Source organism: Leuciscus leuciscus (genome assembly GCF_965113295.1).
Source record: "Leuciscus leuciscus genome assembly, chromosome: 6".
In the NCBI taxonomy this organism is placed as follows: Eukaryota; Metazoa; Chordata; class Actinopteri; order Cypriniformes; family Leuciscidae; genus Leuciscus; species Leuciscus leuciscus.
In genome coordinates this window covers 37745027-37766469 of record NC_138730.1, presented here as the reverse complement: position 1 = coordinate 37766469, position 21443 = coordinate 37745027, and the positions used below count along the sequence as shown (strand labels likewise).

At 39.1% G+C, this 21443-nt stretch overlaps 2 protein-coding genes and 1 long non-coding RNA gene across 3 annotated transcripts in view; 1 reads left to right on the top strand and 2 right to left on the bottom strand.

Moving 5' to 3' along the window:
- LOC309501370 (uncharacterized protein) overlaps positions 1–21443 on the bottom strand; it is a 220324-nt gene that overhangs the window by 85398 nt on the left and 113483 nt on the right. The window lies entirely within an intron of this gene.
- Positions 1–21443, bottom strand: part of LOC309501540 (caspase a-like) — a 105427-nt gene that overhangs the window by 76333 nt on the left and 7651 nt on the right. The window lies entirely within an intron of this gene.
- Positions 17514–21332, top strand: LOC309501565. Its single transcript, XR_014206908.1, has 3 exons — positions 17514–17759; positions 19705–19840; positions 19961–21332. It is a non-coding gene; the product is annotated as an uncharacterized lncRNA (long non-coding RNA).

The window sequence follows — 21443 nt, the reverse complement described above, 5'->3', positions numbered from 1 at the left end:
TCCTCAGTATAGTGTGGACCTATTCCCGATAATGGAGGGAAGCTATTTAGGGGTTTGGGGGAGCCTGTATGTTCTAGTGAGTCAGGCCTGGGTTCTGGGTGGGTCGCTCTCTTCCTTTTCGTTTTGGGTTTTATTTCAAATGGTACCTTTTATAGGTTTTTATTGCTATTCTCGCACTAAGGTAATTTACCTCTCTTTATGTTAATTATGACATTATAACAAATGACAGACGTTTTGGTTGAATGTGTATCTTGGAATTGTAGAGGCCTACGTAAACTTACTAAAATAAAACAAGTAATAGGTAGAATAAAACAGCTAAGAGCCAAAATTGTGTTCCTGCAGGAAACACACATGTTAGATCATGAGATAATCAAAATTAAGCATAGATGGCCAGGTCAGGTACTGTCTTCAGCTTACTATTCTAATTCCAGAGGAGTTACGTATAACCATGATACATAAGTCTATGCCTTTGCGCATTGATAAAATAACTAAAGACCCCAAAGGTAGATTTTTGATTGTACAGGGAAACATTCTATCAACTCGGATTAATCTGGTTAAAGGAGAACTCCGGTGAATTTTTAAGTTAATCTTGATCGTTTTACCTTTGTGAGTACTGTCTATAGAAAAAAAAAACGAACCGGATTGGTGCTTGCAACGCGGAGCTGTTACAGTTAATGCCCAGAGCTCCCATTCAGCTAAAACGGCAGTTATGGGGGCATTAACCTAAAGAGTGTCTTTGTGCCTCTTAACAGACACAAAATGCAATTAAAATGTCTGTCCAACATGAACAGGGCCCTTACATGACAACAAGATGCGTTTAGCAACTTAGCCATTGTTTAAACTCACCTAAATAGTGTTTTAGACAGCTAGCTGAAGTCCCGTGGAAACTCAGTTGTAGCCGGAAAAAGTGCGCGTGATTTTTTTTTTTTTTTTTTTTTTCAAACCACTTCAGCGGAAATCCCGCCCTGCAGCTGATTCTAAGGTTTTCATTGGTCATGTCAATCGTCACTGTAACCTAAACCAATTAAATCAGCTGCAGGGCGGGATTTCCGCTGAAGTGGTTTGGGGAAAAAAATCACGCACATAGTGCAGGTGGGAGGAGCGGGACTTCAGCGCGAGACTACAGCTAGCCGTCTAAAACACTATTTAGGTGAGTTTAAACAATGGCTAAGTTGCTAAACGCATCTTGTTGTCATGTAAGGGCCCTGTTCATGTTGGACAGACATTTTAATTGCATTTTGTGTCTGTTAAGAGGCACAAAGACACTATTTAGGTTAATGCCCCCATAACTGCCGTTTTAGCTGAATGGGAGCTCTGGGCATTAACTGTAACAGCTCCGCGTTGCAAGCACCGATCCGGTTCGTTTTTTTTTTCTATAGACAGTATTCACAAAGGTAAAACGATCAAGATTAACTTAAAAATTCACCGGAGTTCTCCTTTAATGTATATGGACCTAACGATGATAACGCAGATTTTTATAATGATTTATTTTTGAGAATCTCCAAAATGCCCGGAAAACACATTGTGGCAGGTGATTTCAATTGTGTTTTGCAGCCCAGTAAGGACCGGTCATCTGGTATCGATAACACTCATGTAAGGTCTAGAAAAGCTTTACAACATTTTATAAAGGAACTCAACCTGGTGGATATATGGAGGGCTCAAAACCCAATAAAAAGGGAATATTCATGTTGGTCGAGTACTTCTAAAGAAGTTTCAAGTTTCATAGTTTCAAGATGGTGCCGCGGATGGCTGCCTCGGTGTGGAGCTCTCCAGTTATTGTGTTGTTTTTGTTGGTTTGTTCTGCGTTTAGTCATTCTTTTCCTATCAGTTTCACCAAAGACGAACTACTGGACATTAGGAAACACACACCAGACAACTTTTTTACAGATTTTGATTACTCAGACGTTTTACTGGACATTCTCGTCGGAGGGGCAGCGGTGTTGTTCAAACGCGCGGTCAGACGCAAACGCGGGAAGCGCGCTGGTTAAACTCCGCGAGCGCGGCCTCCGCACTGCACTCCCCAGTATTCATCTTGCGAATCTCCGATCTCTTCCTAACAAAATGGACGAACTTCTTCTCCTCACCCGCACTAACAAGGATTTTTTAAACTCCGCTGCTCTGTGCTTCACTGAAACCTGGCTGAGTGAAGCCATACCGGACAACGCACTACATCTGCCGGGCTTTCAGCTGTTCCGAGCGGATCGCATCGCGGAACTAACGGGGAAAACGAGAGGTGGTGGATTGTGTTTCTACATTAACGAAAGTTGGTGTTCAGATGTAACAACACTGAAGAAGATGTGCTCTCCTAATTTAGAGGCACATTTCATAAACTGTAAACCTTTCTACTCGCCGCGGGAGTTTTCCTCATTCATTCTCGCGAATGTTTACATTCCTCCAGACGCGTGTGTGAGCGCGGCGATACAACAGCTGGCTGAACACATTGGCGTCGGAAGAAGAAAAAAAGTGGGTGGGTCCTCCCCCAGAAAACTGTTACTGGAGTAAATACCATTTCATTCTGGTGCCTTTTAATTAAACAAGTAAAACTCCACTTAACGTCGGGCGGTTCTTTGCCTCCACGTCGTGCATTAAATGCACAGCTATCCGTGGATTATCCCCCTAATACGGTCATTTGCCAGCAATGACAACTTAAAGCTGTTATTGATGTTTGCAATGCAATATTTGACTGGAAAGGTACAACGGGCGGTTACTTTCGTCAGTTGCGGCTCGTTGAGAAATATAATGTAGTGATTTTAATTTATTAATTTTTATTAAAAAAAATATTTATTTTAATTCCTCAAGTGGAATGGATTTGACTGACGGCGCTCTGAAAAGCGAACAGACAAATGCGCTGAATTAGAGACGGTAAAAGTGAGTGGGTATAATATCATTGATCTTAAAAAGTGGGTGGGTCCTGTCCCACCCATATACAATGGTTCCGACGCCCATGCCTGAACATGTAGCTGAAATGGAACAAAGGTACCCAGACTCTCTTTTAATCATTCTTGGGGATTTTAACAAAGCAAATCTCTCCCGTGAACTGCCAAAATACAGACAGCATGTTACATGTCCTACCAGAGACAGTAATATATTGGACCACTGTTACACCACGATAAAGAATCCGTATCACTCCGTCCCACGGGCAGCTTTGGGGCTCTCTGATCATTGTTTGGTTCATCTTATGGCTCGTTTCCACTGAGCAGTACAGTACGGTACGGTACAGTACGGTACGGTTCGGGTCTGTTAACCATGATCTGGCTAGCGTTTCCACTGCCAACAGTACCCTTACTTGATAGGCGTGGTGTTTCGATCGACGTAATTTTCGCGCGAAGAAGAACATAGTAAACTACAATGGATGACATATACAGCAGATCTTGTTCTTGCTCCTCGACATGTTTGTCACAAGAAGACAAGCGCCGACATTAGGCTTTTCTCAATATTAAGTACGCAAAGTTTGTACTTGCCATGTGCGACTCACTCCTACATGCACATGGTACAGCGCGTTCTTAAAAGCGTCACTCAGCTCGCTCTGCTACTCCGGTTATCTCTGTTACTCTGTATGTACAAATTTAAGCAACAATAAAACGAAATATGTTATAAAACACTACTCTGCCTCTTTTCGTTTTCATTTAAATAAATTAAACATTATAGGGACACAAATGTGGTTCATGCGCAACGCATATTGATTATTCACTGCACGTTATACGTTATTCTATTTATAACAAAACGAAATTTAAAACACAACCCTAACGTTACCTCTTTTCGTTTAAATAATAAAAAAAATTACACATTACAGGCAATATATGCATTTGTACAAATGTTGCAATAAACATCAGTGATAATCTTGTAATAAGAAAATGACAAGAAACCATATTTCTTTTTGTAAAATTTCAGTTTTATCAATAATAGCCAATATAAAAGTTTAAGTAAAAGGTACAAGAAGCTATACAATAAGAAATAAAGCAAACAATTCAGTCAAATGTCCAAATGCTGCGCTAGTCTAACATTACAACAGTAAAGTTAAATACAAATAGCCTATAATATGAAACTAAACTTAGCCCTCAGCCAAAACGATTGACCGGGAACGAATTATATATTCACGAGACCAAAGATCGCCCGTTAGGTCTGCACAAGACGAATTATATCTCATGTTTAACCACTACCGTCGGAGTCATCGGCGAACGTCAGAAGAACTAACTTAGCCGAGGAAAGGCTCATCCAGCCGGGAAACATGAGCGCCGAGCGCCCGCTGATCGCATGGATCTCACAACCGGGGAAAAACAAATCATCTTTATAAATAAACCACAGATTAGAGCTTTAAACAACTACATTCTCGCCTGAAAAACTCTTAAAATTACATTTCGTGACACAGTAACAGTATATTATATTAAACTGTATACAAAAAAATGGCGCTTCTTATGTTGTCATTCCCCTCGTAGCACGCGCAAGTGACGATTCTCTGTCAACCAATCAACGTCCTGCAGTGAGTCTAGCTCCACCTTTTAGTACCGTACCACTGTGCTAGGTACCCCAACGGAAGGGTACCCAAAAAGTGGTACGGTACGGTTCGGCTTTTTGGTACCATTCTCAACTTTTGGCAGTGGAAACGCAAATAAAAGGGTACCGACCCGTACCGTACCGTACCGTACCGCTCGGGGGAAACGCGCCATTATACCGACCTACAGGCAGAAACTGAAATCAGCTAAACCTGTAATAAGGACTGTAAAAAGATGGACCAACGAAGCAGAGCAGGATCTACAGGCCTGCTTCGATTGCACTGATTGGACTGTTTTTGAAGCTGCAGCCACCGATCTGGATGAGCTCACAGATACTGTAACATCATATATCAGTTTCTGTGAGGATACATGCATTCCTACCAGGACATTCTTATCATTCACTAATGATAAACCATGGTTTACTGGGAAACTCAAACAGCTTCGTCATGCCAAAGAGGATGCTTACAGAAGTGGGGATAAAATCTTGTATAACCAGGCCAGAAACAGACTGACAAAGGAGATCAGAGTTGCTAAAAGAAGCTACTCTGAAAAGCTGAAAACCCAGTTTTCAGCCAACGACCCGGCATCAGTCTGGAGAGGCCTGAGGAACATCACCAACTACAAATCACCATCCCCCCGATCTGTGGAGAATCAACAACTGGCTGACACTCTCAATGCATTCTATTGCAGGTTTGAGAAGCCCAGACTCACACCTCACACCCGCTCTGATGTGCACTTCACACATCCACCATCACCTCCTGCAACCCCTCTCCTCCCCCCTTCTGCCATCCAACCTGAGCTTAAGGTCTGTGTGGAGGACGTGAGCCGAGTCTTCAAAAAACAGAAGACTAGGAAAGCTTCAGGCCCAGACGGCATCTCATCTGCTTGTCTAAAAGCCTGCGCTGACCAACTGGCCCCAGTCTTCACGCAGATCTTCAACAGATCATTGGAGCAGTGTGAAGTTCCCTGCTGCTTCAAACGCTCCACTATCATTCCGGTTCCCAAAAAACCTAAAATCACTGGACTTAATGACTACAGACCTGTCGCTCTCACGTCTGTGGTCATGAAGTCGTTTGAAAGACTGGTGTTGGCCTATCTGAAGGACATCACTGGACCCCTGCTGGATCCCTTTCAGTTTGCTTACAGAGCAAACAGGTCTGTGGATGATGCGGTCAACATGGGACTGCACTATATCCTGCAACATCTTGACAGACCTGGGACTTATGCACGGATCTTATTTGTGGACTTCTGTTCGGCCTTCAATACCATCATCCCTGATCTTCTCACAGCCAAACTGACTCAGCTCTCCATGCCATCCTCAATCTGTCAGTGGATCTCCAGCTTCCTGACCGACCGGCAGCAGCGAGTGAGACTGGGGAAGCTCTCATCCAGGACCCTCACCATCAGCACTGGCGCCCCCCAAGGGTGTGTTCTCTCCCCACTGCTCTTCTCCCTGTACACTAATGACTGCACTTCTAAAGACCCCTCTGTCAAGCTCCTGAAATTTGCAGACGACACCACCGTCATCGGTCTCATCCAAAATGGTGACGAGTCTGCTTACAGACTGGGGGTTGAACAGCTGGCTGTCTGGTGCAGCTATAACAACCTTGAGCTGAACACGCTCAAAACAGTGGAGATGATTGTGGATTTCAGGAGAAAATCCCCAGCACTCCCCCTCTCACCATCATGAACAGCACTGTGGAAGCAGTGGAGTCATTCAGGTTCCTGGGCTCTACCATCTCTCAGGACCTGAAGTGGGCAAATCACATTGTGAAAAAGGCCCAGCAGAGACTGTACTTCCTTCGCCAGCTGAAGAAGTTCAATCTGCCACAGGAGCTGCTGATCCAGTTCTACTCAGCCGTCATTGAGTCTGTTTTAAGCACTTCCATCACTGTCTGGTTTGGTTCAGCTACCAAATCGGACATCAGGAGACTACAACGGACAGTCCGGACTGCAGAGAGGATTATTGGTGCCCCCTTGCCAACCCTCCAGGACCTGTACTCTTCCAGAGTGAGGAAGAGAGCAGGTAAAATCATCACAGACTCCACTCACCCTGGACACCCCCTGTTTGAACTGTTACCGTCAGGACGGCGACACAGATCACTGGCCACAAGAACATCCAGGCACAGGAACAGTTTCTTTCCACAGGCCATTTCCCTTCTGAACACTTAACATGCCCCCCAAGGCATATGCCTGTAAGTGCAATACTCCCACTGTCTAGTGCAATATTCTCTAACTCAGGTGATATTTATATTTATATTATTCATACTACTCAAAATACTGTAAATATGTTCATAATCTGTAACATGCACTAGACTCCCACTGTCTAGTGTAATATTCTCTAACTCAGGTGATATTTATATTTATATTATTCATACTACTCAAAATACTGTAAATATGTTCATAATCTGTAAATGTTTATTCAGAATAAACCCAACTGTGACCCCTTTTATTACTTTTTATACTATTTTTATTTTTTTTTATATATTTTATTCTTAGAATTTGTATTACTATGTTTCTTGTTGTATTTGTATTTGTATTTGTATATGTGCACTGGAAGCTTCAGTACCAAGAAAAATTCCTTGTGGGTGCAAGCACACTTGGCAATAAAGCTCTTTCTGATTCTGAATACTCAAGAATAGATTACTTTTTGATATCAGCTGAACAAATTTCATGTATCCGAAATTGTCAATACAGTAGTATTCTTATATCAGATCACTCTCCTGTGTCTTTGACATACGTTGAACCAAAGTTTACTCATAATCGTACTAAATGGAGATTTCAAATACACTGGATGCAAGACAAAAGATTTCTTGAGTTCTTAGGGGAAAAAATGGATTACTATTTTGAACATAACACCACCCAAACATCAGCTATAATCAGATGGGAAGCCTTTAAGGCCTTTATACGAGGACAAATTATAAGCTATACGAGTAGGAACACAAAAGAGAAACAGGAGAAATTTAAAACACTTGAAACAAAAATTCGCTTACTCGAGGAAAAAAGTTTACAAGCAGGCCAAAATACTGATGTTCTAAAAGAATTGCTATTGTTAAGAACCCAATATAATGAAAAAACACATGAAAAAGCAGCGGCCAATTTATTAAGATTAAAGCAACCATTTTACGATCAGGGAGAAAATCCAGGCAGACTTCTTGCTTGGCGTATAAAACAACAGGAATCAGAAAGAGCAATTACTAGTATTGAAGATGAAAATGGAAATATGACTGTAGATCCGATGGAAATTAATAAAGCGTTTAGAAATTTCTATGAAAAGCTATATTGCTCTGAATATAAGGCCACGACTGATGCCCACTCCGCGTTTTTTGATAATCTCAACATTCCTAAAATATCTGAGGAACTAAAAATTAAATTAGATGGTGAGATTACTGCAGCTGAAATTATGGAGGCTATAAATACATTAAAAGGTGGTAAAACAGCAGGACCTGATGGCCTGCCCATCAACCTATATAAATATTTCAGTGATAAAATGGTTAAGCCACTCCATGATATGTACATAGAATGTTATAATAGTGCCTGTCTTCCTACTTCTATGAGAGAGGCTTTGATCATTCTTTTACCAAAACCAGGAATACCGAACACAAAGTGTGGAAATATGCGACCTATTAGCCTAATAAACACAGATACCAAAATAATATGTCAAATCTTTGCAAAAAGATGGTGCTTCCGGGCATTGTGTGATGATCAAAATGGGTTCATTAAGAACAGACAGGGATTTCATAACGTAAGACGCGTTTTAAATATTTTGCATAGCCAAAAAGAGGAAAAGGATACTGCTCTTCACTCGCTTGACGCGGAGAAGGCTTTCGATAGAATCGAATGGGCTTATCTCTTTGACGTTATCGTAAAATTCGGATTTGGAAACTCCTTTTTACATTGGATCAAATTATTACATTCCAACCCAATGGCTGAAGTTCTAACCAATGAGATGATTTCTGAGCCATTTAATATTACAAGAGGTTGCCCTCAAGGCTCACCATTGTCCCCACTTTTATTCATCTTGGCTATCGAACCACTAGCAATAGCCGTAAGATCTAACAATCACATACAAGGGATTACAATGGGTGGCAAGGAACATAAAATAGCTTTATTCGCTGACGATGTAGTGTTATTCCTAAAACAATTAAACGCCTCTATACCAGCACTTTTAGATCTGATCAATCAATTCGGAAATATATCTGGATATAAAGTGAACACATCAAAGTCATCGTTATTGCTGCTTAATAAAGATAGCTGTCCAAATACATCACATTTATTTACCTTGAAAATATCACCCAGATTTACATATTTGGGTATCAAAATTGTTCCCCAATTAGAAAATATAATTTCTACAAATTATAACGCTTTAATGGAATCAATATCTAAAGACCTAGAGAGATGGTTATCTTTACCAATTTCATTGATAGGAAGGATAAATATATTGAAGATGAATATTTTGCCTAAATTCATGTATTTATTCCAAAATATCCCCTTGGCGCCACCAGCTGGAGTGTTTTCGAAGATTAACTCATTATTCAGGAAATTTATTTGGAACAAGAAATACCCTCGAGTTCGTCTTTCTCTTCTTTATCTTCCATTTGACACTGGAGGGTTAAAATGTCCCAACCTGTACTGGTACTATTTAGCTGTACAATTAAGAACAATAATGTTTTATTTTTCCTCTGGAAATAAACCATCCTGGGTGGATATGGAGTCATGTGGTTTTGCGTTGCCATTAAACTTGTATATATATTCAGATAAGTTTAAACAACTGAAAACAGTCACCACGCACCCCATTGTTTGTAATATGATTAGAGTATGGTATTGTTACGGCATCCAGTCTCTGTGATTCTCCCTGTACTCAATCTCGAGCGCCCTCTCCAGAATACTAAGAGCATTGCATACTTCTCCTAGTATGGATCGTTTATGTTCTGATTACGCTGCACCTGTTCTGAATGATCACTGATTACCCATACTATATCTTACTCACTCACTCAGCGTCCTGTGCGAAGTATTGTTTCACTCTGTGTTGCATGTCTGAGCGTTTTCCTGATTTATCCTTGCCTTACTTACTTGTTTCCTCGATTGTCTGCAGCCTGACTTCTGACCCAAGCCTGTTCCCCGGACTCTGATTCTCGCTGCCTGCCCTGAACTTCTGCCTGTCTCTTCATTCCGTCGTCTGCCGCCTGCCCCGACCCCTGCCCGTTCCTGGATTACGAGTTCACGCCGTTATTCTGGCCATTCGGCTTATTCGTTTTGCCTGGCTTAACTGTTCAATAAACATTGTTGCATATGGATCTGTCTCTGCCTTCTGAATCGCAACAGATATGAAGTTAGAGAGTACATGAAAATAGCTGACTCTTTATCCCAGTATAGCCCAATTTGGGGCAACACATTATTCAAACCAGGCACGAAGGACTCAGGATTCCGGTTGTGGGTTGAAAAAGGATTAAGTAAAATTAGTGATCTTTTTGAGGAGGGAACGTTGATGTCGTTTGAGCAGATATATACTAAGTATAATATTCCAAAAAAACATTTCTTTAAATACTTACAGATAACGAGTTTTGTTCTTTCTATGCAGAACCAATCATTAAACTCGCCAGTACTTTCTTCTTTGGAGGAATTAATTACTAAGAAATGCAATAATAAAGGATTAATATCAGTTTTTTACAACTGGCTTACATCAGGGTCTACTGAATCAACAACCCCGAAACTTGAATTATGGAAGGTGGGATTGAATGAGGATATATCTGAGGATGAATGGAGACAAGTCTGTAAAAACTCTCAGAAACAGTTAGGTAGCGTTAGCTTAAAACTACTTCAATATAACTGGTTGATGCAGACTTACATAACTCCTGTCAAACTAAATGGGTTTAATAAAAATATTCCTGATACATGCTTTAAATGCAGAGAGGCTCAAGGATCATTTGTACACTGTGTTTGGGAATGCAACATTATTAGAGACTTTTGGGTGGAAGTGATTAATATTACAGAGATAATTTTATCCTTGAATATTCCTCTAGATGCAAAAATGATTTTGTTACATTTATATCCAAAGAACCTTAAACTAAATCTTCAGCAGCGTAAATTTATAGATTATGCTATATTACAAGCTAAAAGAACAATAGCTCTTAGCTGGAAAAGGCCTGATCCACCAGTTATTGGAGCTTGGATTAATGCCATGGCACAGTGTATGGCCCTGGAAAAAATAACATTTTATTAAAAACAAAATGGGTGTATATGAAGAAATATGGAAGCCGTTTAATTACTACATTAACAACAATAATATTGGTCATTTATTACAGGAGGTGTAACTATGTATTAGTGTTTGTTTGTTTTTTTTTGTTTCGTTTTGTGTTTTGCTGGAAAATGTAACTTTTATGTGTAAAGTACAGTAATGTATATTTGGTTTTTGGGTACCTTGCAATATCTGTTTTGCATTTAGATTGTTTCTTGTCTGAAACTTTTGTGTATTTCTATATGGGAGAAGAGAGTGATATGTTCCCTTGTTGGGGTGGGAAATAACTGTGACAAAATGGAAATGTGTTTCTCTGTTACCTGTCTTGTATAATCAAAAACAATAAACACATTGTAAAAAAGAAAAAAAAGAAAAAAAAAAGAGGTATATATACACTCAGCAGTCTCACCTCAATCCATTGAAGGTTTTGCAGCATCCCCCCACCACCCCTTCTCCACGCTTCTAGTCCTAAACACTTACATACGGGGGGAGTACTCTGGGTTAGGGCCGAACTCCAAGCTCGGAGCCCTCCCCCCGGACAGCACGCCAAATACGCATTAAACATTACCCCCTCAAATTGTATGCAAGTGTGAACTCGTGAAACAAATTCAGAGGGATGTTAAAGATACAAGGGTTGGAAGTGGAAATAGAAGAGAAGAAATGGTGATAACTAGATTAAGATTTCCGCCCTCCGTTCTGCACGTCACACAGAAGCGCGTTTTCTCTGAAAATGTTCTCTCTCATGCGCTTCCCCGCTTCCTTCCCTCATTGAGCCCCGACGGAAGAAGCGCGCGGTCAGATGTGCACGCGGCTATCTCTCTTTACGACACAAGAGAGCTACCACTCCCTTCCGTTCTGTTCATAACGCAAAACCTTCTCCGTGATTCAGACACAACGGTGCGGTTTTCATGCCTGGAATCAAACCACGCTGAAACTGCTCTCTCTCATGACGGCTGTTCTCACTGCGAGACAGGCTTGTGCAAAATTCATAATCTCAGAATTGGCCTCCATTCAATTCATGAATTGGAATTTGAATTGAATTTACTCCGCCCCACAGGACGTTGCATTGAATTGGAATTGGAATGACAGGAAGTGGAATTAAATTCATGGCAATTCAAAGAAATTCCACACAGTCACACAACAGAAATAATGTGTTGAGTCTCGCATGCATTCAGTGTTAGGAAGGTTACTTTGGAAATGTTATTGCTTACTGTTATTAGTTACCCATTATAAATATGGTTTGGATTACTTTATTTGGATAACTTTATCAATGCAAAGCAATTTCGTTTTAAGTTGATTAGTAACTAATTGAATTAAACATTTTACCTCAGTAATACAACTAAATACAATTACATTAATTTTGTAATTTAATAACAGAAATTTCATTTCACGTTACTATTTACTCCTCAACCCTGCATACATTTTGTTCTAAAATAGATATTGATCAAATTCTTGAAATAAATTACCCTCTCAATGTTGTTTAATTCGTTTTGTTCCAATGTAATTTTCATTTCAAAGTAATCACACAAACACAAAGTTGTTGTAAATGCAGTAATCATTTATTCCAATGCAAAAAATTACTGAGCAACACTGTTGCATCTAATTCTCAATAGCTCCTCAAATGTTTTTTCATTGAGTCTGCACCGTTCTGAATATCTTTCCTGCAACACTAAAGATTCTCTCAACAGGTGCAGAGTGAAGTTGTAAGGGACTTCTGAAACTTAAAAAGTCCAGTGTTGCCCATCAAATTGTGCTTTCAAACAAATGTCCACCTCAAATTGTTTAGCAACCATTTTAAATACTTGGTTAAAGTAAAGCATTCTGGGAAATGGAGTCATGTTCCATCATGTTCCACAAAATTACAATTACAATAAATCAAACTTAAATATTTGTTCTGTGACTAGAGCTTTTAACATTCATTGCTGGGGGAAAACATATCCTTTTAATTTAATCTGTACAAGTAGTTCAAACTAATATCATTTATAATGCAATCATATCTGACATATACTGCAAAGCTTCATTGTTAAACACTTCACTTAAAATATGTATATGAATTTCTTTGAATTTTTATTGAATTGCAATTCTGCTTCCTTTAATTCAAATTCGAATTGTAATTCTAGATCCTGTTTTTGACATCAATTCAAATTCAAGAATTGAATTGGAACTAAGGAGTCATTCTCAATTCAATTCTGAATTGTGCGCAAGCCTGTTGCGAGAAGAAGCCACCATTCTAAGTACTATATTAGCTCTTATCTGTCAATCTTCCCCTGTGGCTCAGTGGTGGATTCTAAGATTTTCGCTCCAGAGACCCGAGTTCGAATCTCAGCTGCGCTGAATCTTTTCACTAAAGCGAACGAGCTCTCGCCGGCCCCGCACCCGCGTGACTCACTCTCTTTGGCAGCGTCCGAAGAAGGGGTTGGTCGGGCTCAACGATTGACCCCACCCCCCATCTAAACCCAGCATGAGTGCAATTGGACGAAGCATGGCCAGCTAGTCATGTTAAATAACCATTCAAACAGAGCTATAGCTGCAGTCAAGGGGCCCGCTGTAAACTGTGCACCGCTACAAACTAACGCTGTTCTCAAAGCAGCTCAAACAAGTCAAGTTTATTTGTATAGCGCTTTTCACAATACAGATTGTATCAAAGCAGCTTCACAGTATTAAATTTAAATAATACAACAAAGTTTGTTTCAAGAGGAATTTATTGATTGATAAAATTAAATTAAATATCCCCAAAATATCCCCAACTGAGCAAGCCAAAGGCAACAGTGGCAAGGAACCGAAAAACTCCATCAAGTGACCTAATGGTGTCCTAAAACTCCATCAGGTGACCTAATGGAGAAAAAAAACCTTGGGAGAACCCAGGCTCAGTCGGGGGCCAGTTCTCCTCTGGCATTTATGAGCTAGAGGCCGGATTGTAGTTTGAACTGTGGGATTATATGAATGCCTGGCTGAAGAGATGCGACTTTAATCTAGTTTTAAACTGGGAGAGCGAGTCTGAGCAACGAACAGTATCAGGAAGACTATTCCAGAGTTTTGGAGCCAAATGTGAAAATGCTCTCCCTCCTTTGGTGGTTCTGAATATCCTAGGTATGACCAAAAGCCTTGAATTTAGTGATCTTAAAGAGCGTGATGGATTATAGGGCGATAGAAGATCCGTTAAATAGACTGGAGCTAAGCCGTTTAGGGCTTTATAAGTCAGTAGCAATACCTTGTAATTAATACGGAACTTTATAGGTAACCAATGCAGTGATGATAAAATCGGTGTTATATGATCATATTTTCTTGATCTCGTAAGAACTCTAGCGGCGGCATTTTGGACTAACTGTAGCTTGTTTATTGAGGATGCAGGACAACCAGCTAATAAGGCATTACAGTAATCCAGTCTCGAGGTCATGAATGCATGAACTAACTTTTCTGCATCAGAAACTGATAGCATATTACGTAGCTTAGCAATGTTTCTAAGGTGGAAAAAGGCTGTTTTTGTAACATATGAAATATGATTTTCAAAAGACAGGTTGCAATCGAGTATAACACCCAGGTCTTTTACTGTAGCGGATAAAGTAACAGGACATCCTATGATGTTAAAGTTGTATTGTGCGAGGTTTTGTGGGCGGTTTTTTGAACCGATAAGTATTACCTCTGTCTTGTCTGGATTTAATAAAAGAAAATTACGCGTCATCCAATCTTTTATATCTTTAACACACTCTGTCAATTTGGAAAATTTTGCGTTTTCATCCGGCCTTGATGAAATATATATTTGAGTGTCATCAGCATAACAATGGAAACTAATTCCATGTTTCCTTATAATATTTCCAAGTGGCATCATATATATTGAAAATAACAGAGGGCCTAACACAGATCCCTGCGGCACTCCATAGTTTACTGGAGTTATGATCGATTTTTCTCCATTTAAATAGACAAAATGGTAGCGGTCAGATAGGTATGATTTGAACCAGCTTAGTGCTTGTCCTTGAACACCAGTATAATTTTGTAGTCGATCTAAGAGTATTGTGTGATCTATAGTATCGAACGCAGCACTAAGATCAAGTAAAACTAGTATTGAGATACAGCCTTGGTCAGAAGCTAAAAGTAAATCATTTGTGATTTTAACGAGCGCAGTTTCAGTGCTATGATGCGGTCTGAATCCAGACTGAAACTTTTCATAGATATCATTTTGTTGCAAGAAAGAGCCCAGTTGAGCGGACACCACTTTTTCTAATATTTTAGACATAAATGGAAGATTTGAAATGGGTCTATAATTTGCTAGATTATTATGATCTAATTGTGGTTTCTTAATGAGAGGTTTTATAACTGCCAGTTTAAATGTTCTTGGAACATGACCTAGAGATAAAGACGAGTTAATAATATTGAGGAGAGGCTCTTCCACTACAGGTAACACTTCTTTCAGTAGTTTAGTTGGTATAGGATCTAATAAACATGTTGTTGTTTTAGATGAAGTGATAAGTTTATTTAACTCTTTTTGTTCTATAGTTGTAAAGCACTGTAATTGTTCTTGCGGGGTGATAATTGAAGCTGAATTATAAGGCGCGATTGAAGATTGAACGTTTACAATTGTGGTTCTGATGCTTTCTATTTTCTCAGTGAAGAAGTTCATGAAATCATTACTACTGAACTGTAACGGGATATTTTGTTCGGGTGACGTCTGTTTATTTGTTAGTTTAGCCACGGTGTTAAATAAAAACCTTGGATTATTTTGGTTGTTTTCTATTAGTTTGCGGAGGTGCTCAGCCCTGGCCGCTTTTAGGGCCTTTTTATAACGTGACATACTGTCTTTCCACGCGATTCTAAAGACCTCTAAATTAGTTTGTTTCCATTTACGCTCTAAAATACGGGTTTCTCTCTTTAAAACATGCGTAGTATTGTTATACCATGGTGCTTTATTTTTCTCTCTGACCTTTTTTAATTTAATAGGTGCAACCACATCCAATGTTCTAGAGAGAATGGTGCTCATAGTGCTAGTTAGTTCTTCTAGTTCATCTGTTTGTTTGGGTTCAGGCAGCAGCTGAGACAAATTAGATAAGCAATTTGAGAAATTATCTATGGTGGATGGAAGGATTGTTCTGCCTGGTCGATAACGCGGCGCTGCATGACATATTACAGCAGTACGTAATATGCAAGTTACCATGTAGTGATCAGTGACTTCATTACTTTGTGGAATGATATCTATATCGGTTGGATCGGTTCCATGTGATATAATTAAATCGAGTGTATGATTAAGACGATGTGTTGGTCCGGTGACGTTTTGCTTGACCCCAAATGAATTTAATAAATCTGTAAACGCAGCTCCTAACGCATCATTTGGATTATCTACGTGTATGTTAAAATCTCCAACAATTAATGCTTTATCGACATTGACTAATAGGTCTGAGAGAAAATCTGCAAACTCTTTTAGGAAATCAGCGTAAGGCCCTGGCGGTCTATATACGGTAGCCAAGGCTAGAGATAATAGGGATGTTTTTCTAACATCTAAGAGCGTAACATTTTGTACAAGTACTTCAAATGAAATAAACTTATAACCCGTTTTCTGAGTAACATTTAGAATATCTCTATAAATGGTTGCAACACCTCCGCCACGACCAATCAGACGGGGCTCATGCTTATAACAGTATCCAGGAGGAGTAGACTCATTAATACCGAAATAATCATTTGGTTTAAGCCAGGTTTCAGTAAGGCAAAGTACATCGAAGCTATTATCTGTGACTATTTCATTTACAATAACTGCCTTAGGTGTGAGTGATCTAATGTTTAGAAGACCTAGCTTTAGAAATAGTTTTTGTTTACTAATAGCAACATTTTCTGTTTTAATAACAATTCGATTTTTCCTAGATCCTGCATTAGATTTATTATTTGATCTCACTAAACGAGGAATAGACACGGTTTCTATGCAATGTTCTACACTAGTATTTATATCAGTTGAATTGGTGCAGCAGAGACTATGATTTGGACTTTTGGTTACTAGTCAAAGGGTATTTAACATTTTGGAGATGTTATCTGACAGAAGAGCCGCTCCGAATTTGCTTGGGTGTAAGCCATCAGCACGGAAAAGCCTAGGACGCTCCCAAAACAGATTCCAATTATTTACAAAGAGCAGTTTCTGCTCATTGCACCATGACATTAACCATTCATTTAGCGCAAATAATCTGCTGAACTTATTTATAAATATATAAACAGAGTGAGAAATAAATGTTCCCCCACAGCCCCCGCTAACAGGTGGCTGGGAACGTTCTCAAATCAGTCATTAGGCCCGTTACAAAGCGCGCGCCACTCATACTGCACACTATATCACTGCAGTCAGCGAGCCCGCTACGAAGCGTGCGCCACCACAGATAGTCACTGCTCCTACAACAGCTCTAATAAAGCAAGATATGAGTCTTCACAAATCAGTCCGAGCCCGTCATAACACACGCTCCACTGAAATAATAAAGGAGGGCTCGTGTCTCGCGCTAGCTGGACCACCCTAAAAAAAAAAAAAAAAAAAAATAAAATAAATGAAACTTCTTGCTTCTTGTTTACTGTAGAAAACAGGCCCACTGCACTGCACGCGCCTCTACAAACAGACAAAGCACATAAACAGTATGTTTCAAGCACACAACACACGGGTTCACGGTCCCCCTTCACTAGGCGGCCCCTTCCCAGTTGTCACTCTGAATTTGCCCCAGGCGAAAGCCTTTACAGTCAGCCCAACACTCAATATGTGCATAAATCACAATATAAGGGTATCAGGTCCCCCTGTGTTTGGCGGCCCGTCCCCGAACATCCCAGACAGCAGGTGACTGCGATCCGGATCCGTCTTCAAACCGGCAAATCCGCGTCACAGTCACCTCCGTTTCACTGCCCTAAAACGGATCCAGCCCGGGCCCGGTTTCAGTGGGCGGGAACAACAGTCGCATAACAGATTCGGGCCGTATCCGTGGAAACGAGCGCGCGAAACAATTTTTCTGGAGTTTAGAAGAGGAGGCTGGCACGGTCGCTACTCGTTATCCTACCTCAAACACTTCACCAAGGTAAGTCACACATGGTCAAACTGTTTTATTAATTAATAAATTTCTTATTGATTATATTGTGTACTCGTTAGCTTTTAACTAACTAACTAATTTTTAACTTAAGTTTTGGAGTTTGTATTGCTCCTTAGATCGGTACTGAATCGTAATGTTAGCTAGCCTAACTCTTATTTATGTTTTCAGAGGGCATATGCTAACACGAAGACGACCCAGAGGATTGTAATTATATGTAATTGATGAATTTTAACTGTTTTCATTTATTTTCACTGTTGTTAAAGTTTTTACTGCGGTAATGTTAGTGATAGGCTAGCGTTAGCTTAGCTAAGGCCTCCCGCAGACCTTCACTTTATAATAAGGTTTCATTTGTTAAAGCTGCCGTCGGCAAGTCTGGCAGATAGGGTCGATTAGCCAAAATTTTGAATGTTTACAACTCTCATGCCCCTCCCCACTACTAGCGAGCACCCTCCCATCGAGGTCGTGCTCGTCAGTGCGTCACTGTGCGTGTGTACCTGATTTTCTGTGAACGCGTCCGTCTCTTCAGCATCTGTCAACACCATGGACTCGGAGGTAGGCTGCCCTGGCTAATCTATCCATAGATAGCAATAACCGAGGAATTGGAAGCTTGTTAGTAGATTTTCTCTCCGCCATCACGCTTCATGCAATCTCCAGGCGAACTTCAGGCGTGGCGTGTGCATGTGATATTAACGTGCGCGAGTGAGGGGGGATCTGTGGCGTGTGCACGACCTGTGATTGACAGTCAGATCTCACACCCCCCTGCACTGATTGGACCTGATGAAGCGGGAGCGCTGGATTTTTGCAAAACAAATAACACGCTCCAGGTGGAGTTAGAAGCTCGGGTTTTTTTCTAAAACCACCTTATTTATGTTGTTCTGTCGGATTATAGTGTCGATTACACTGAATATGATCAAAAAAATGTTGCCGACGGCAGCTTTAACATTAGTTAATATTAATTACAATTAACTAACCATGAACAATACATCTGTTACTGTATTTGTTAATGTTAGTTAATATAAATACTAACAGTTGTTCATTGTTTGGTCATGTTACTTCACACTGTGCATTAACTAAGGTTAACAAACAGCCTACAACATTTTATATTAATAATGCATTAGTATATGTAGAAATTAACATTAAAAAAGATTCATAAATGATGTAGAAGTGCAGTTAATTTTTAGTTTGTCAACTAATGATGGTATTCTCTTCTGCTCACCAAGACTGTGGTTATTTAATCAAAAATACAGCAATATTGTGAAATATTATTACATTCTATAGTAAAATATTGGCTAATTTATTCCTGTGATCAAAGCTATAATTTTCAGCATCATTTCTCCAGTCTTCGGTGTCACATGATCCTTCAGAAATCACTCTAATATGATAATTTGATGCTCAAGAAACATTTATGATTATTATCAATGTTGAAAACAGTTGTACTGCTTCATATTTTTGTGGAAACAACTATACCATTCAAACATCTGTAGTAAGTTTAATACTTTTATTAACCAAGGATGTCTTAAATCGATCGAAATTAAGTCAATGACATTTAAAAATGTTACAAATGAATGTCTTATAAATGTCTTAATTTAATAAATGCAAATACATGCTGTTCAACTTGAACTTTATATTTATCAAAGAATCATGAAAAAATGATCACCATTTCCACAAAAATGTTAAGCAGCACAACCGTTTTCAGCATTGATAATAATAATAAGAAATGTTACCTGAGTTCCAAATCAGCATATTAGAATGATTTCCGAAGGATCGTGTGATATCTGATTCTGATCAATTTAAATTAATGTTTAAGTAATTGATATAGGCCTACCAGTTTATCCCTTAACTGATCTACATTATAGAAGAAATATAAATCAGGGCTCAGAAGCTTATTAGCTGGAGGTTGATGTTTTTTTGCACATTTTTTTTTTCTTAACAGGAGCTGTAAGGAAAAACCAGTCTTCTACCAGTGCAGCAGATAGTGGAATAGGTTCTTGCGGCATCTGTTGATTTGACCTTTGACCCGTGACGGCGGCTGGAAGGAACGTTCAAGAGCCAAAGAGGCCTTAACTGAGGTAAATTTCAGATATAAGAAGCACAGCACAGTACAGAACAGCTGTCAGATTCTTTATTTAGTGTGACAATTACATGAATATCTAAAATCTTTCTTCTTGGTCTTTTTTTTTCTTTTTCAGATGCCTCATGGGAATTAAACGGCACATATGAAGTGGTTTGTAATACCATGGCTTTCCTGTCCTGTCCTTGATGTGTTTACAGTTCATTCTATAAAATTATTTTGGTAACACTTTACAATAAGGTTCATTGGTTAACATTAGTTAACTACCTTAGTTAAAATGAACTAAGAATGAACTGCACTTCTTCAGCATTTATTAATCTTAGTTAATATCAATTTCAACATTTACGAATACATTAAAATCAAACGTGATTTGTTAGCATTAGTTAATGCGCTATGAACTAACATGAACAAAACAATGAACAGCTGGATTTTTATTAACTAACATTAACAAACATGAATAAATACTGTAACAAATGTTTGGCTCATTGTTAGTTCATGTTAGTTAATACATTAACTAATGAAACTTATTGTAAAGTGTTGCCATTATTTTTTGTATGTTTTTTCTTTGCAGCTTTTCACTGCCTCTGATCAATGCCAAATTTTTTTGGGATAAATAATACATTCATGAGGCTTATGTCACTACACAACATGAATACCCATTCAAAACATTCTTTCAAATATACATTGAGAAAAGTTCTGAGCTTGTGTCACTGTTTTAAAGGGAAAGTTCACAGAGAAATGAAAATTTGCTCTTAATTTATTCAACCTCAAGCCATCCAAGATATAGGTGACTGTTTTTCAGTTAAACAGTAAAGAAGATTTTTAGCTGAAACTGTGGTCTTTGGTGATTCATATAATGCAATTCAATGGCTACTGTCACTTTGAGAGTAAAAAACAAACATATTACAGGCAAAACACGACTGCCGTGACAGGACTGTTTGCAGATGCTGTGGATTACAGGTAATAATGTTGTAAATAATGTTCAGTTTCTTTGACAGACTAATTGTTTTGCTTCATACGACCTCAATGAATCGTCAGGAGCCACAGGTATTAATTTTGTTTTCCCTGTAATGTTTTTTTAACTCTCAAACTGACTGTAGCTATCGACTTGCATTATACGAATCATCAAGGACCACATTTTCAGCTAAAAATCTTCTTTACTGTTCAACTTGTAGTTGCGTAGCTGTCAATGGAGGGAAAGAAATCTCAGATTTCATTAAAAAGATCAATTAATTTGTGTTCAGAAGATGAATGAAAGTCTTACGGGTTTGGAACGACATGAAAGTGAGTAATTAATGACAGAATTTAAATTTTTTGTGTGAACTATCCCGTTAACGGCAAGTAGAGACTTAAGTGTTTTATATAAACTTTGAGTACTTGTGCAAAAATGATCAAAATAAAAATAAAAGATGCACAGTGGCACTGTTTTGCATTGTTTTGTGAATTTGTTTTAATATGCTTAATAAATAAAAAATTTATCAAAAGATAAAGCCCTTGAATATGTCAAATTTATTGTCCAAATATTTTTTCTTTGAATGCATGTTTACTGTGAAGTAGTGGCTGTGAGTCAGTGCTGACACTAGATTATCAGGTGGTATTTT